Source organism: Cupressus sempervirens, chromosome 9 (genome assembly GCF_028749045.1).
Source record: "Cupressus sempervirens isolate cs-2001-9-10 chromosome 9, ASM2874904v1, whole genome shotgun sequence".
NCBI classification, from domain to species: Eukaryota; Viridiplantae; Streptophyta; class Pinopsida; order Cupressales; family Cupressaceae; genus Cupressus; species Cupressus sempervirens.
The window spans coordinates 179,147,877-179,161,069 of NC_143126.1; positions in this window are offsets into that span (position 1 = coordinate 179,147,877).

Genomic DNA, 13,193 nt, shown 5'->3' on the forward strand with positions numbered 1-13,193 from the left:
CTCAAGCTCAAAGTAGTTTGTCAATTCACCAATCCAATCAATTAGATCTTTAGGATTGAAAGTGCCTGAAAAAATAGAAACCTCCAGGTTGAGAAAATTGATAAGCCCTAATTCTAGTAAGTCTCTCCACATGATTAGATCTATCCTCACCACTAGATCTAGCAACTTAAAAGTCTTCAACAACTTCCTCATAAGTACCTTCAATACCCACATGCTTAGGTACACCACCTAAAACACTCACAATTTTAGTAATCATGTCACTCTTCATTGATGTTATTGAAGATCTGAATTCTACTCTAGCATCCTCCATCTCAGATCTGAAATCTACTTTAACCTTCTCTGAAATAAATTCTTCTACATTATTAGTAAGATCAAAAATTTCCCTAGGGTCCACATCTTCCCTAAGCAACAAATCCATTGACCAAAAGATCAATCAGCCACAAGATCAACCTCTATCACCTCTAGTCCTAGTCCAAACTACCTTAGCTTCAATGATCTCTCTACACGCTTAGGAACAACCTATCCCTAATACCACCTAATGTAGTATAGGGTAGGAGAATCCCCAAAGGGGATGTCTTAGCCCCTATCTATACAACTACATAGTGGAAACACAATAACAAGAAACTAAAATGCAAGATCTAATACCAAATTAAAATAAGATATTCATGACATATAACATAATACATGCAATGTGCCAAGTTGTAAGGCCTTCCTAGTTATGGCCAACATAAAGAAAGTAATAGTTCTACAAGATCCCTCAAGATCCAATACAAGCCCTAGCTAGTCTAGATCCCCAATCTGGTAGAATCCCCCAAGAAAGATCTCAACTTGTGCTTGCAAGCCAACCAAGCAATCTCCTTGTTTTCCAAGCCGCAACTACTAGCCCTTCTCAAAATTCGCTCTTCCAAGCTCCTCCTCTTCTTGAGGATGGATGAATAATGACTAAAGACTTACTTGAAACCCCTACTTATACCAATCTAAGCCATAAGTTAGCACAAAAAACAAATTAAATGCCACAAGTTGGCTTGCAACAATAATTAAATGACCAAAATTGATGTCTGAGTAAAATTGTGATATCTCCTAGATCTAGACGAATTAGAACTCATGCTTTTAATTGTAGGTAGAAATATAGGTTCTTTTGAATCCCTAAAATTTTCATCCTCTAATTTGTTGTGTAATATGAGATATACAGCTTGAAATAGACACCAAATTTCCATACCATGTTGAGCAACCAAAGACCATGCTGAGCAACCAAAGACCATGTCGAGCTCCAAGACCATGTCGATCTCCAAAGAACATACCAAGCTCCATAGACCATGTCGAACTCCATAGACCATGTCAAGTTCCAAGACTATGCTGAGCTCCATAGACCCTATCGATCTCCAAATACCATGTCGAGCTCCATAGACTGTGCCGAGCTCCAAAGACCATGCCGAGCTTCGTAGACCATGTCAAGCTCCAAAGCATGCTCACCTTGCAACCGGCCAATCCTATAAGGATAAGAATATATCATTCTCTTCAAACCAAGTTTCTAAACCATCTCTTTAGCAACAAGGTTATTAGTACTACCACCATCCATAATTACTTTGTAGACTTTACTACCAGACTTACAACGAGGTTTGAACAAACTAGTCCTCTGACAAGAATCCAATATCCTCTCACCAACAAATACTCACCAAGCCAAAAAAATTTATCCTTGCTCAAGTTGACTATTATGGACTTCAACCTCATTCACAATAGTATTTTTCCCACCAATCATACATTTAAAAGATCTATGCCCCTCTTCACCACACTAGAAACAATTACCTCTGAACCCACCTCCACCTATCCTTCTTCTCTGTTCAATAGATTTTGGTTCACCTTCTACTTTTGGTTTAGCTTGAGCTGAACTATCATGGTTTTCCTTCCCTCATGAACTACCTTGATTCTTCCTCTTTAGCTTCTCCTCTTCTCTCAAAGAATATTGATAAGCATCCTCAACTCAAGAAATATTTAGTATACTAACCTCATCCTAAATATTGAATCTCAAACCATTAATATACTGAGCTATCTTCTCTTTTGACAATTCTTGATGCGCAAACTAAATAGTCAACTTGTATAATTCCTCTATATAATCTTTCACAATCATATCCTTCTACTTTAGATTCTACAACTTCTTAAACAACTCAATTTCATAATCAGTAGGAATGAACTTAGCCTTCAACTTAGTCACCGTCAACCTCCATCTAGTTATCTTCATTTCACCTTCCTCTTCTCTATCTCTTTTTAGTTCTTTCCACCAAAGAGCAACATGTCCCTTCAGCTTAGTTTGTACCAACCTTACTCTGAGTGGCTCCTCAATATCCTCAAGCTCAAAGTAGTCTTCCAATTCACCAATCCAATAGAAACCTCCATCTTACACTTTAGCTTCAACTAATATCCAAGTTGAGAAAACTGACTAGACCTAATTCCAGTAGGTCTCTCCACATGATCAGATCTATCCTCACCACTAGATCCAAAAACTTAAAATTCTTCAGCAACTTCCTTATAACTATCTTCAGTACCCACATGCCTAGGTAGACCACTTAAAGAACACACAATTTCAACAATCATTTCACTCTTCATTGATGCTATCTGGGATCTGAAGTCTACTCTAGAATCCCCCATCTCTGATTTGAAATCTATTTTAACCTTCTAAAAAAAATCTTCTATAGCATCAATAAGATCAACAATTTCCCTATGGGCCACATCTTCCCTAAGCAACAAATCCATTGACCAAAAGATTAATCAGCCACAAGATCAACCCTGTCACCTCAAGTCTTAGTGCAAACTGCCTCAGCTTTGGTGATCTATCTACACACTCACAAATAACCTATTTGTGATACCACCTAAAGCAGTATAGGCTAGGAGAATCCCCAAATGAGATTTCCTAGCCCCTAGCTATACAACCACATAGTTAAAACACAACAACAAGACACAAAAATGGTATATCTGATACCAAATTACAATAACATATTCATAAAATATAACTAATTGCATGCAATGTGTTGGGCTATAAGGCCTTCTCAGTTATGGCTAGTACAAAGCAAGTAATACTTCTGTAAGATCTCTCAAGATCTAATATAAACACTAGTTAGTCCAGATCCACACTCTAGTAGAAATCCCCAAGAAAGACCTCAACTTGTGCTCACAAGCCCACCAAGCAATCTCCTTGTTTTCCAAGCCACAACTACTAGCCCTTCTCAAAATCTGCACTTCCAAGATCCTCCTCTTCTCTATGATGGATGAATAATGACTAAGAACTTCCTCAAAACCCCTACTAACACCAATCTAAGCCATAAGTCAGCCTTGAAGACAAATTAAATACAAATACATAAATTAAATGCCACAAGTTGACCTACAACAATAATTAAATGTCCAAAATTGATGTCTGAGTAAAATTTTGTTGTCTCCTAGATCTAGATGAATTAGAACTCATGCTTCAAATCATATGTAGAAAACTAAGCCATATTCAATCCCTAACATTTTCATCCTCTAAATAATTATGGAAAATTAGATATATGGCATGGAATAGACACCAAATTCCTAGACCATGTCGACCAAACCAGGACCATGTTGAGAAACCAAAGACCATGCCAAGCTCCAAGACCATGCTGAGCTCCATAGACCATGCTAAGATTAATAGACCATTCCAAGCTCCATATACCCTACTAAGCTCTAAAGACCATGCCAAGCTCCATAGACCATGTTGAGCTCCAAAGACCATGCTGAGCTCCCAGACCATGCTGAGCTCCATAGACCATGTTGAGCTCCCAATGTATGTTGAGCGCCACTACTTACCAAGGTCAATAAAAACTAATAAAAATACCAACATATGTAGGATTGCAAGAAAACCCAAGATGCTCCTACATCAACAATCTATACTATGAATAGAGTACAAGTTAGGAAGGACACAAACAAGACACCTTATGAATTGTAGTTTGGTCACTCACCTAGAGCTAACTATTTTAGAATATTTGGAAGTAAGTGTTACATAAAGAGATATTATGATATTGGTAATTTTGATGCTAGAAGTGATCAAGGTATGTTTCTTGGTTATTGACTGAAAATAAAGGCTTATAGATGTTATAATCAGAGAACTAAGAATATCATGGAAAGTGCAAATGTAAGAATTGATGAGAAGTTTAGAATACAAGAGAGAATAGTTGATTAGAACTTAGATGATGATGTTGTTACTAATCCAAGGAATTATGATACATTTCTAGAGACTAACAATAATTTGTAGAATGAAGGAGAGCCAAATTAGTGACAAAGATCAGAACCTACAGTAAAGCCAAGAGTTGAGATAGAAACTCCAACTTCAGGAAAGAATATGATAAAGAATCACCCATTCAAACAAATCATTGGAAGAAATAACAAAGGTGTAATGACAAGAAGTAGAGTGAATGAAGAACTCAAGTTGAACTAAAGAATATAGATGAGGCATGTAAAGATGACTACTGGAAATAAGCTATGAAATAGGAATTGGATCAAATAGAAAAGAATGAAACATGGGAATCAGTCCCTAGAATAGTAGAAAAGAATGTGATAGGAACCAAATAGGTATGCAGGAGCAAGACGAATAAACAAGAAGAAGTTGTAAGAAAAAATGCAAGATTGGTATGTAAAGGTTACTCCTAGTAAGAAGGAATAGATTATGAAGAGACAGATGCTCTAGTGGCTAGAATAGAAGTAGTAAGACTATTTTTAGCCTATGCAACAAAAAGGAAATTCAAAGTATATTAGATGGATGTCAAGTCAGCATTTTTGAATGGAGAACTTGATGAAGAGTTATACATTGAGTAGATTGAATTATATCCTTTGATAGATGACAAGGATATTATATACAAACTAAGGAAAGCATTGTATGGATTGAAACAAGCACCCAGAACCTAGTATGCAAGGTTAGGAAAGAGTTTGACAAAGCTTAGATATGGCAAAGGTATGGCAGGTAGCAATCTATATTGGAAAGAAATTGATGATAGTTTAATGATTTTCGTAATATTTGTTGATGACATTATATTTGAATGTAATGATGAAGAAAGAAAAAAGTTTGTAGAACAAATGAAGAAATAATTTTAAATGAGTATGATAGGAGAAATGAAATATTTCCTAGGATTTTAGATAGTACAGATTAAAGAAGGAATCTTTATTTCTCAAACTAAGTACTTAAAGGAATTACTAAAAAGGTTTGGTTTGGAAAATTGGAACAACTATGGTAAATGGACACAAGTTATCTACAAAGGATGAGACACCTACTATTGAGAAGAAAAAGTATAGATCTATGATTGGAGGATTGCAATATTTGACTCACACAAGGTTGGATATAGAAAATGTAGTTAGAATTGTGCAAGATTCCAAGCTGATCCCAAAGAAGCACAATATGTAGTAGTAAAAAGGATATTTTGATATCTGAAATGACATTTAGAATTTGGATTATGGTATGACAAATCTAATGATTTTACTCTAAGTTCTTATATTGATGCAGATTGGGTAGGTAGTATGGATGATAGAAAGAGCACTAGTGCAAGAGCCTTTTTTCTTGGAGGAAGATTCTTTCTTGGTTAAGCAAGGAGCCTGATTGTACATCTCAAAGTACAAAAAAGCTAGAGTATGTTGTAACAACAAATAATTACAATCAAGTTTTTTGGATGAAATAGATGTAAAAGGATATAAGGATAGAAATCATTGAAATTATTGTTATACATTGTGAAAACACAAGCATGCTAAATATGTCTAAAAATCCAATTTTGCATTTTAAGACCAAGCATATTTCTATTAAGTATCATGTGTTGAGAGAGAAAGTTGCAGAAAAGGAAATCAAATTAGAGTATGTGAGCACTAAAGAGTAGATTAAAGATATATTCACTAAGCCTCTTCCCAAAGAAACTTTTGAGTATTTGCGAGGTATGTATGGGGTTATGCCCCTTCCTAAAATAGAGTAAAAGATGCAAAAATACATCAATCCATGGTAACAAAGAATCATTGATTGTCTAGACTAGATTTTTATGCTTCTTATATGGGGGAGTATCTTTGATGGTTAGAGCCATCTAGGAATATTACTTATATTTTTGTAAATAGTGTCTTCTGACACTTGGGATAGTAAGTTGTTGCAGAGTTTGATTTAGAGATGTTGGTTGTTGAAACCTTTGACGTTGATGTCGATGGGTGAGAAGTTTGGCATGAAAAGCATCATACTATGGGGGAGAGTTTGGCATCATACTATGGGGAGAAGTATTACATGAACACACTATTGTAAGAAGATGTTCAAGATGATTACAACATTGAGGTAAATGAAGCATGAACAAAGAATTGATTGATTCGAAAACTGTTTATCTTTTGTTGGTATTTTTGGAACTAGATGTTTTTCATCTATGTTGTCATCAGTGCTAAAGGGAGATAATGTTGGAAGATTGGAGATATTGTTGGAAGATTGGTTTGATGATGATATGTTACTTTCATTATTGAGCTTTTTATTAATGTCAACATAGCATGTTTGATTTCTTTTGTGGTATCTAACAGAAAAATATTGGAAAGATCAAGTTGATATGGATGCATAGTTGAGCATTATAACCACTCAAGGTTATGGGATACACTTTTGAGTATCCAACATATATAGTTAATTTCATAAGTAGAAAGGATAAGTCTAGAAGAATTTATAAGTTTTGGAGATATTTGTTCTGAGATAGAGTTTATAGAGCCATGTTCTAGTAAACTTGTTATATCTCTTTGCATATTTCATATCTTGTGGATTGAGGTTGAGGACATGAAGAAGACATGTTAACGATGACATGGATAAACTCAGTCATCATAATATTATGTGTACAGAAAGTTATTTAAGTTGCAAGGTGGAAGATTTGTGTTATCTCTAAGTGTAACATACATTTCTTAATGTGGTTCTATAATAATTAATTGAGAAGGACTAATAGATGACTCAAGGAATTATTTAATGGACTTGGTATAAAGGGAGGACATTTTAATTTATCATGTTATGGATATATGTGGAATGTGAATGTTTGGAAAGTAGCTAAATATTGTGGAATGAAAAGTTGAGAAAAGCAGTGTAGAAGTGAAGGAAACTTCATTGTTTAGATGTTGAGATTTTGATGAGTGATTTGAGGTTTGGTATTTGGATTTAAGGTTTGTGACTTGGTCTAAAAGGTATGGAAGTGATTTTTCTGGTTGACAGGATAAAGGAAAGAACAAGGGAATAAGGAAATAATAGTAAATTACTTGTTTGAGCAGTAACTTCTTCTTGTAATTGAAATTACATGTTTGGGCAGTGGGCTCTTCTTGCATACATTATTCTACAAATCCTAACAAGGTTGGAAACTCCTAACATGGATTCAAAGTCTCCTAATAGGGACTGATTGTACTAAATGTTGTAATAGACTACTAATAGGGTCCATTTTTAATAAGGAATATTTATTAGTACATAATCTTGTGGGCATCATTCCAACTCAGGTTTTCCCTCTGATCAAGGGTTTCCCTAGTCAACATATCTAGTGTAATTGTCTATGTGCATATTTGTATGGTTTCTATTTACTTTGGTTGAATGCTTAAGTTTTTTTCAAGAAGATAAGTATTTTAATTATTCAATAACTAATTCACCCCCCCAGTTATCTTGGTCTAATAACATTAAGCCCAAATCCATTATAAATAATGGTCATATGAATGATACTTTTATTAATAGTAACAGCCACAATAAGAGCATTAAATTAATTTTGAAATTCTTTAGAAGGTAAATCATTTTGAGTAAATAAAATGTAAGGAACACTCAAGGTAGTATGCATGAATTATAAGAAGTTATTGATATTCACTTGATTAGGAGGTGGAGTGGGAAGACATGTTAGAGCTTTTTACAAGGCTTCATAGTAGGTAGCTGAAGTTTGAAGAAGCTCCAATAAAGAAATCTTGGTAGGAACATTTTAAAATTGATTTATCAAATCATACTCCTTGATAGGAAGACAGGATGGAGGAGGACGAATGGGTTGAGAAGGTGGCAATGAAGTAGAAACCACTAGATTAGGGTGAAGGTTACTCCTTGTATGATATGTGTGGGATATAGAATCTTAGTCATTGAAAGACTCTGAAGACTATATAGATTTACCTTTGATAGTAATGTGAGAATAACCTTTGATAGTCAACAAAGGTTCTAGATAAACCATTTTATTTGTCTCAACACTACAAAAACTTTCATAAGAAGGAAGCAAAGAAGACATCGTAGGAGAAGATGAGATAGGATCTTCGTAATGTCCCCAATTAGGACATTAGGGTTTTAATTTTGACTGTGCATATATTTTCCAATTTTTCTCTATATGAGCTTTATCATCTTCTATCTAATATTCCTTAGTCTATCATTTGTTTTCCTATTTATATATATTATTACTAGTGAATAGTCATGAATGGTTGCATCCCTTCAAATAATAATTAGCTAGTTGTTATGGATAAAGTTTAATATTTATTAATTAACATATATTTTTATATATTATATGTATAACATTTATTAATTATTAAATTTCCATATTTGTAGTGTATCCTTAGGATTATGGATAATATAAGCTATTAAGATAACATAATAATGTTATCACCATTAATTTAGTACCATCCTTATTTATTATCATTAATACATATATCATAAGATTCTTGTATTGGTAGATATATGTATTCTAATATTACTATATTAGTAGAATTATATTATCATTATATTTAAATATATCATAAAATGTATTAGATGATTTTATATCATATATTTATCTATATAAATATATTAAATTAATAGAATATTATTGTTTAACTCTAATTAAAACCTATTCTAAAATTAGGGACATCACAGTCCTCCCCTCTCAAAATTTTCTTGTCCTCAAGCAAAATTATTCATACACAACTCTTTCATAGATACAAACATATTCACATACAAAATTCCTAAAAAAATTATGAAACATACATCTTAATGAATGAAAACACAAAGAAAACATGGTGTAGACAAATGAAGACATGAAGCAAACACGATGCAACACATCATACATTCTTTATAATTTTTCACAATGAAGTAAAGTAAAGGGAATGATTTATAGCATATAGTTCCCCGGTACACCTTTTGATTGTGGATCCTACACACACAAATAATTATTAGCATCTACATGTATATAATAGCTTCAAAGAAAAGATTGGTCATGATAAATTAGTTCTGAATGAATATCCTACCAAGCCCAAGAGTGAAACTTTGGCCCTCTTGGCCTTGATGGAAGCCATTAACATCCATCAAGGTGCTCTACTTGGTAGATTCTTAACTGAATTAAGTTGACATTATGTCAAATCTTAACTTAACCAATCTAAGCCCAAGATCGAAACTTTGGCCCTCCTGGCCTTGATGGTAACCATTGAAATCCATCAAGGTGGTCTACTTAGATGGTAATCTTATTCTTCCTACCTAAGCCCAAGAGCAGAACTTTGGCCCTCTTGGCCTTGATGGCAGCCATTGACATCCATCAAGGTGGTCTACTTGGGAGGTAATCTTATTTTCCTTAAATATCCTACCTAAGCCCGAGAGTGGAACTTTGGCCCTCTTGGCCTTGATGGCAGCCTTTGACATCCATCAAGTTGGTCTACTTAGGAGGTAATTTGATTCACCATTTTATATCTTCTCTAGTTTGATATTTTATTCTTCCCTTTTTTTTTCTTTTTCATCTTTCTCAGAGAATCAAATGCCTTAAGATTGGATTTTGTCATCCTTCAAATTCGAGGGCAAGATGAGTCCTTCCAATCAAAATCTGCACAATATTATTTGCAAAATTTGTATTAGTGATAGGTTATATAATTTTGTCAAATAAGATTGAAAATAATTTAATAGTAATTTTAAAAAATAGGAATTACAATATCTTCTAAGTAAAGATGTTTATATTCAACATAAAATAATTTAGAAATAGAATTTGTCTTCATTTAAGAAAATGTCCTATGTATTCTTTGTATCTTTCTGACTATATATATTGTTTGTTTTGGTCTAGAACTCTTGACTATGAATATCATATAGAATTTTGCCTCTAGTAATCCTCTTATACCACCAATGTCATTCACTTTCAAATTGGCATGTTGAGAAAAATTAGTATGATTAATAGTATAAATGTGTTAAAATAACAACACCCATACTTTGTAAAAAACATTAGGGCTTAGTTATCTCCAGCTATAAAGCACCTAATAATACCCTTGAACATATTTACCACCTTTCTTTCTTTTTTTCTTTGTGCACATATTTAAACCCTAGATTATGTCATGTATTGGACCATGTGTGTGCAGAGTCAATTTGATTAATCAAAGCTCTCTGAGTCACATGGTTTTAAAATGGAAATGTGTAATTTTCTTCTAATGCAGGAGCTTCCAGAGGTATAAGGACAATCTTGTGTCACGCAAAATAAAAGTACTTAGACTTAGTTTCTATTTCATGTGTTTTCATTTCTGGATACCCATTTGGGTCAAATAAAGGTTCCAACTCTCACAGTTCCACTATCAGTGTTCTAGGATAGAGTATTTGAACACCTTGGGATACATGTAAATGCTGAAAAAATAGGTGTATGTAATTGAGCCATAATTTTGGTGAACTAGGAGGTGTAAATTGGCCAGATGAATGTAATTACAATTTAGAGCATTCCAAAAAATAAAATTAGGTTAAAAGGTCCCATGGTTTGAAAGTTATCACAGTTTTTCAGTTTTTGGAGACCTCCTAAGAATGCTTCAAAGTTAGGTTAGGGTCATTAAATGACCTTGAAAAGGGCCAAAAAATTGGGGGATGAGTGGAGCTAGTCTATAGGGTTATAGAGCATTTTGAGAGCTTTCTAAAAATGTAAACGGTTCATCAATCAAAGCTATGGTTCAAAAGTTATGCCTCCCGAAAGTTTGGTTACCATTTTTGGATTCTTCTAGATTTGCACCAACTTCTAACGCAACTTCTTGAGCCTTCTACTTGGTCGGTGGATGCCTACTAGCACTTTCTAGAATGTACTCCTAGTCCTTAACCCTCTGGGGTCTATTTAAAGACATTTTTGGCATTGTAAAAGGTAGTTCAGAGTGGAAATTGAGAGGAGGTACCAAAAGGAGAAATTATCTCCAGTTTTGTGCTATTGTAAGCCCTTAGGGCATGTTTTGAAGTCTATTTTCTCTGTACTAAATGTACTAGCTTATTTTCACAGTTAATACAATTTCCCTTTTCCTATTGTGTCCATTCTGTGCTTGGGTTGTGCCCCCATCAGCTTCTATAAATTTTATGTATTCATTACTCAATTATTTCTCCCAATTCCACCTCATCTATTTATTCCTCAATTCGATTCTAATCTTCTTGCATTTTTGTCAAAAGCCATATATACCTAGCATGATTTATATCCATTGAATTATCTACTTGATATCCACTACATCTATTTAGTTTCATAGAGAGGAGTATGTGAATCCCAATTGTTTTTTTGGATAAAAATTTACAAGTAAAAAATTGTAGGAGACCATGTGTAGGCATCATGATCATCCTCACTATAAACACAAAGCAAGGAAATGCAATCAAATGAGGGGGTCTATTTCATTATGCCCAAAGCTTTTTATCTCATTGGCTCATATTGATCATTATTTCCCTCCAATATGTCCACTCTATAATTCTTTGTCATTTCCCAATTGGTTGCACATTGAGGATCAGTTTTAATAGACACCATTTCATTTACAATGCTTTCCACAAAGGTGGATTTGTTGTCATCATTTTCTTCAAGCCTAGCACCTAAATCTGGTAATGGTTTCAATCTGAGAAAAATGTCTCTAATTTAGGTTTCTTGTTGAGGACTCCAATGACCTGATTGCAAATCTTGCATGGATTTGTCCCGTTTGGAACTGACTCCAAGAAGATGGAAGGTTTTGGGGTTTTCACTTTTTTAAATCATGATGGTTGGTTGCATTTTCACATCTTTAAATCCTCCTTCCACCAAAGTCAATAAACACTGCAAATCTAACTTCATTGAAGAGACAAATATCTAAATCTCTAAAAATGATGACACAGTTCTCAGTGCATGTAGAAGAAACATTCAATGCCCAAGATTTAAAATAGTTCAATGATTAAGGCACTTGAATATATGGACAGAACATTGTTTGTTGAAAATAATTTCGTAAGGCAATGTTGCCAATAAAGATGAGAAGAGTGCAAGTTGCATTGGGGACACTTCAAAGATATAGACTATTTTTTGGATAAATTTTCTCTGGATACATAAATATGTCATCATTGACATGTATAGGAGACTCACTAGAGACCTGTAGATAAATGTGTTCCATAATCATTACCTATGTATCTGGGTGCTATATAAATATTAGGTTATTCAAATGAATAGTTTTATTGTGTGTAAAGTTATAGTTTCATAGAATAGTGATAAGGATGATCAAGTCATAGTGGATCATGACAAGTAGAACTTTTAAGCTTAGTTCCATGAAATTTTTTTTGACAATCCAATCATTTTTTAATATTCCTATCATCAGGCCTCCGATGCTATTGATAGCCTTGTATATTGATATGGTTATTTGAAAATAGATAGATGAGTTATGTGACTATCATCTAGACTGTGAGTTGTGCTATCCTAGAACATGGTTGGTTGAGTTCTGATTGTAGTAGCTTTCCTCTTTGTTTTCTCTTTGGTCACCTTTGATTATACAATTCTATATAAGATCTTCACTTTCATTTTCTTATCATTGGTATCTATTCAATCCTTATATTTCTTTTCCCTCGGGCTAGTAGTAACATGCTCTGATACCACTTGAAATGTTTCCAATTAGGACATTAGGTTTTTAATTTTGATTGTGCATATATTTTCCAATTTTTCTCCGTATGAGCTTTATCATCTTCTATCTGGTATTCCTTAGTCTATCATTTGTTCTCCTATTTATATATATTATTACTAGTGAATAGTCATGAATGGTTGCACCCCTTCAAATAATAATTAACTAGTTGTTATGGTTAAATTTCAATAGTTATTAATTAATATATATTTAACAATATATAAATTAATATATATTATATTTATAACATTTATTAATGATTAAATTTCCATATTTTTAGTGTATCCTTAGGATTATGGATAATATAAGCTATTCAGATAACATAATAATGTTATCACCATTCATTTAGTACCATCGTTATTTATTATCATTATTAC